General features: G+C 34.5%; 1 non-coding gene across 1 annotated transcript; it reads left to right on the forward strand.

Moving 5' to 3' along the window:
* Positions 1-3811: 3811 nt before the first annotated feature.
* Positions 3812-3918, forward strand: LOC111725916. Its single transcript, XR_002773858.1, has one exon. It is a non-coding gene; the product is annotated as a U6 spliceosomal RNA (small nuclear RNA).
* The last annotated feature ends 1741 nt before the right edge of the window (positions 3919-5659 follow it).

The raw sequence follows: 5659 nt of genomic DNA on the forward strand, positions 1-5659 counted from the left end.
ACTCTCCACACATCAGTGCATAGAGACACCAGCAGTGTTCCTGTCATCTATTGACCAGTGGTCCCCCAAACTCTTCACACATCAGTGCATAGAGACACCAGCAGTGTTCCTGTCATCTATTGACCAGTGGTCCCCAGTACTCTCCACACATCAGTGCATAGTGTCACCAGCAGTGTTCCTGTCATCTATTGACCAGTGGTCCCCAGCAATCTCCACATGTCAGTGCATAGTGTCACCAGCAGTGTTCCTGTTATGTATTGCTGCATTACAAAACATCTTCCAATTTTTTTTCTTAAAGAAATAATGGGGTGGCGCCTGTGGCTCAAAAGGGTAGGGCGCTAGCCCCGTATGCCACAGGTGGCAGGTTCAAACCCAGCCCTGGCCAAAAAAAAAAAAAAAAAGAAAGACAGAAAGAAAAAAAGAAAAAGAAATAATGTATCACTCTTTGCCTAAACTAGAGTTAAATGACATCATCATAGGGCTCCGAAGCCTCCAACTCCTACACTCATTTCACCTCAGCCTCCTGAATAGCTGCAACAACAAGGCACATGACACCACACCTAATTAAAAACAAAAATTCTTTTAAAGATGGTGTCTTGCTGTGTTGCCCAGGCTGGTCTCAAACTCCTGGCCTCAATCCTCCTACTTTAGGTTCCCAAGATGGTGGGATTATAGTTGTGAACTACCGTGCCCAACTGATATCCCTAACTTTAATACCCTAAGTCAGTAATTTATTTTCTCTAGGTTCTGGGTGTTGGTTGAGCTCACTCAGTTGGATCTCCTTTGGGGTCTTTCATGTAGTTGCAGTCTGACAGGGCCCAGGCTGGAGTCATCTGAAGGCTCCACTAGGCTAGACACCAAGATAGCTTCTCCACTCAATACATGTGGTCTCTGGTGCTTCAATGTCTATTCTTAGACACCTGGTCAAAGCAGTCACAAGCCAGCTCAAAATCAAGGGGGTGCAGGAATAGACACAATCTTCAATGGTAAGGTGTCATGTGTGTTCTCAGAGGGAAGAAATTGATGGCAGCTATGGAAACACACTACCCCAATGGCATAGGGTGGCATCCTTCTAGTGCCCAGACAAATTAGGACTTTTTTAGGTCATTGGAAAGAGTTCCCAGGGTTGGGACTTCTAGGATTATTTCTTCTGGAGAATTTTAAGAATTGTCACCCCTTAAAGTGTGAGCTGTCACTGTATTTATCTATTTAACTATGTATTCTAACTCATGCATATATACAAATCTATATTTATTTCTGTTTTAATATATATGCATATATATTTAGAAAATCATTACTACCTTTTGAGACCACCCACTTCAATGAAGCATGACAGGGTTCTTCCTACATTTCCCCTTTTGCTTATTTGTAACTTTTTTCTCTGATAATGAGAAATCTGGCTCTCATTATCTATCTACCTGTGTACCTATATACCCATCTATCCTTATTTGTTCAATCCTAGTATACTTTTAAAGTATCAGTAAAATCAGCAGCAACATCCAGTAGCTCTTCCTCCAGTATATTTCTGCCCCTCCCAAAAATACATATACATGAACAGATGTGTGTATTTATCTATATATCTACTTGCCAACTGAAGTTATCCGAAAAATTTTCTGGAGTGGCTGTGAGACATAGGGGAAAAACCATAGTCTTGGCTCTAAATGAGACATGGACTTGTCTTTAGTTTTTGCCCCACAACTTAGGTGGGTATATTATTCCGCCACACAAACTAGCTTGAAAAATTATTTTTCATTTTCTTCATCTGAAAAACGAGGATAATAATATATAGTATTGCTCTAAAGATTAAATGTATTTATCAATGTCAAATGCTGTCATTATAGGCAGTAAGTAAATGGTTGCTAAGGCAATGCCCGAAAAAATAGGTCCCTCATAAGAAACCTTTTTAGAAAAAGCCTTGTCTTAGTTAGGATTAGGTTGGATTTTTTTCAGTGACAGAAAACCCCAAATAACTATCATTAAAACCAGATAGAGTTTTTCTTCTCTATCACATGAAAGAAATCCAGGGGTAGGCAGTACTAACCAACTGCAGTTTCATGCTAATCAAGGACTTAGGCTAGTGTCACTGTAGTGTTCTAATGGTGGTTTCCTAGTTCTCCTATTCTTTGTACGCTTGTTGGTTGAAATTCTTCTGTAAGGACAAGTTGTCATTCCTTTTTCCTCCTTCCTTTCAACATGCCTTTCTTTCTTTCTTTTTTTCTTTCTTTTCTCTCTCTCTCTCTCCTTCTTTCCTTCTTTCTCTCTCTCTTTTTAATAGCACTACCTTACTTTATGGCACCACAGAAGATGCAAGGCTCATTTTGTATTTTCCTTGCTCCAACACTGGAATCAAACACATCTGTGATGAGCCCCGGATTCTTGTATTGTAAAATGGTATTTAGAAACTGTAGTCTCAGTGTGAGGTGTGTTTATTGCTACTGAGTTCTTTTTGTTTCTAGGACTTGTAAGCAGACTTGACTAGGAGAAATAGAGATCTATTTATCTATTAATTTATATATTCTAACTCATATGTATAAAAATATATATTTCTTTCTATATATATGTCTATATATTTACAAAATCATCAGCATATTCTGAGACCTCCCACTTCAGTGCAGCACAGCAGTTTCTTCCTAGCATTCCCCTTTGGCTTATTTGTAACTTCATTCTCCCCTAATGAAAAATCAGTCCTGATTGTCTATCATCTGTCTGTCTTTTTATCTATTTTTCTATCTACCTACCTATCTACTTTCTTTGTTTGATCATAGTATACATGTAAAGTAATTTCAGAATTGTTAATATATACCCCTGTGGGAAACACATTTGCCAACTAGAATACAGTGCTTATATATAGTTCTTTTTGAGTTTAGCCCTATGTGGTTTAGGGAGAATGCTGCTCTTCAAAGTTATTTCCAAGATCTTTTTTTCAGAATGACTGAAGCGTTTTGCATTTCCATCACCAATAACTGGTGTTTTTGCGCCTCTGAATCCTTGTTAGCACTTGGTATTGCAGATCTAAAAAATTTAGCCATCTTTATAGTATGTAGTGGTATCTCAATGGGGTTTTAATCTACATTCCTCTAATGACTATTGATGATGAACAACTTTTTTATTCTGATGTGCCATATGTATATCTTCTTTCATAAAATATCTCATTAGATCATTTGCCCATATACACATGTTGATTTTTTGTTTAGCTGTTTGGTATTGTTGAATTATGAGAGGTATTTATTTATTTTGGGCACTTGTCCTTTAAAAGATATATGATTTGCAAATATTTTCCTCAGTGTGTGGCTCTTCTTTTCATTTCCTTGGAATACTTTTCTTAGAGAAAAATGTTAAATTTTCATAAAATTAAACTTATCAGTTTTTCACTTTATGTACCACTTTTTAATTCAAAATTCTAAATATTCTTGCGAAATTCAAGGTCATGTAGATTTTCTCCATTTTTTCCAGGGAACATTTATAGGTTTACAATTCAGTCTATGATTGCCTTTTAGTTAATTTATTATAAAGTATGAGCTATGTTGAGGATTTTTCTTTTCTCTTCTTCTTCTCTCTCTCTCTCTCTTTTTTTTTTTTTTAGCCACATGGATTTCCAGTTTTTCCAGAATCATTTATTGAAGATATTACCCTTTCTCTATTGAATTGCCTTTGTACTTTTGTTAAAAGTTAATTGACTATATTTATGTGGGTCTATTTCTGGATACTTTGGTCTATTCCCTTAATTTATGTCTACTGTTTCACCAGTACTACACCATCTTGTTTATTGTAATTTGAGGGAGTATCATACATATTTTTAAAAATTATTTTAGTGCTTGCTTTGGCAGTACCTATACTAAAATTGGAACAACACAGAGAAGATTAGCATGGCCCTTGTGCAAGGATGACACGCAAATTTGTGAAGCATTTCATATTTAAAAAAATAATTATTTTAAACTGATCAAAAGGTATATATTTCTCATGTATAACATATTGTTTTGAAATATGCATACCTTGAAATGGCCAAATAAAACTAATTAACATAGGCATTGATTCACATATTTATCTTTTTTGTGTGTGTAATGAGAACACTTAACACCTACTCTCTTACCAATTTTCAAGAACAGAAAACAGTGTTATTAACTATAGTCACCATGTGTTACAACAGATGTACAGATGTCTTGAACTTTTTCTAATGGTCTAAATGAAATTTTGTATCCTTTGAAAAACTTCTTCCTACCCACACCCCCACCTCAGCCCCATGTACCATTAATATACTCTCTACTGCTGTGAATTCAACTTTTTTAGATTCCACAGGTAAGTAAGATCATGTGGTATTTGTTCTTCTGTGCTTGGCTTAGTTTGGTTAACACGATGTCTGTCAGGTTCATATATGTTGTTGCAAATGGAAGGGTTTCCTTCTTTCTTACGGCTGAATAATGTTCTGTTATTTATATTCCATATTGTCTTTATCCATTTGCCCAATTGTTGAATGAATGAATTCTTATGTTGATTCCATGTTTTGCCTATTGTGAATAATACTGCAATAAGCATGGAAGTGCAGATATCTCTTCCACATACTGGTTGCATTCTCTTTGGATAAACCTGTATACATGGTAGTGGGATTGCTGGATCATATGGCAGTTCTATTTTTAACTTTTAGAGGATTCTCCATACTGTTTCCATAATGGCTTTACTAATTTACATTCCCACCAACAGTGTATAGTTCCTTTTATTTCTCCATCAATACTTGTTATCTTTTGTCTTTTTGGTAATAACCATTTTAATAGGTATGAGATGAGATCTTGTAGTTTGATTTGCAATTCTTTGGTGATTAATAATGTTGAGCATTTTTTATTTTTATTTTTTCATTTTTTCATATACCTGTTGTTGATCATTTGTATGTTTTCTTTTGAAAAATGTCTATTCAGATCCATAGTCCATTTTAATTGGGTTATTTTCTTACTATTGAGCTGTTTTGAGTTCCTTACATATTTTGGATATTAACCCCTGATTAGATGTATGATTTACAGATATTTTCTCCCATTTTCAAAGGTTGTTTGTTCACTCTATTGATTGTTTCCTCATCTGCGCAGCTTTAGTTTGATGTGATATTGTCTATGTTTGTTTTTGTTGCCTGTGCTGGGTTTATACTCAGTTATTGCCCAGAACAATGTCATGGAGTTTTACCTCTATATTTTCTTCCAGTAGTTTTACCATCTGAGGTCTTAAATGACTTAAGTTTTTAGTCCATTTTGAGTGTATTGTAGCTTTATAGTAAATACTAAAGTCAAAAAGTATGAGTCCTTCAAATTTTTGAATCAGCTTATTAATATCTACAAAAACTCTGATGAAATTTTTGTTACAATTACATTTAATCTATACATCAATTCTGGAAGAATTAATTTATTAATTACGTTGAGTCTTTGATTCAAGAACATAGCATATCTCTTCATTTATTTAAATGGGATTTTCTCCCTAGTATTTTATAGTTTTCAACCCAGATATTCTATATATATATAGTTAGATTTAGATTTATACTTGTGTATATTTTTCTTTTTTTGATGCATTAAAAAATTTAAATTTTAGTAGTTTGAATATAATTGACTTTTAAAATATTGACCTTGTATTCTCTGACTTGCTAAACTCACTCATTCTAGGAGGATTTTTTTCTTTTTTT

The sequence above is a fragment of the Otolemur garnettii genome, unplaced genomic scaffold (genome assembly GCF_000181295.1).
Source record: "Otolemur garnettii isolate 467f Iridium unplaced genomic scaffold, OtoGar3 scaffold00002, whole genome shotgun sequence".
In the NCBI taxonomy this organism is placed as follows: domain Eukaryota; kingdom Metazoa; phylum Chordata; class Mammalia; order Primates; family Galagidae; genus Otolemur; species Otolemur garnettii.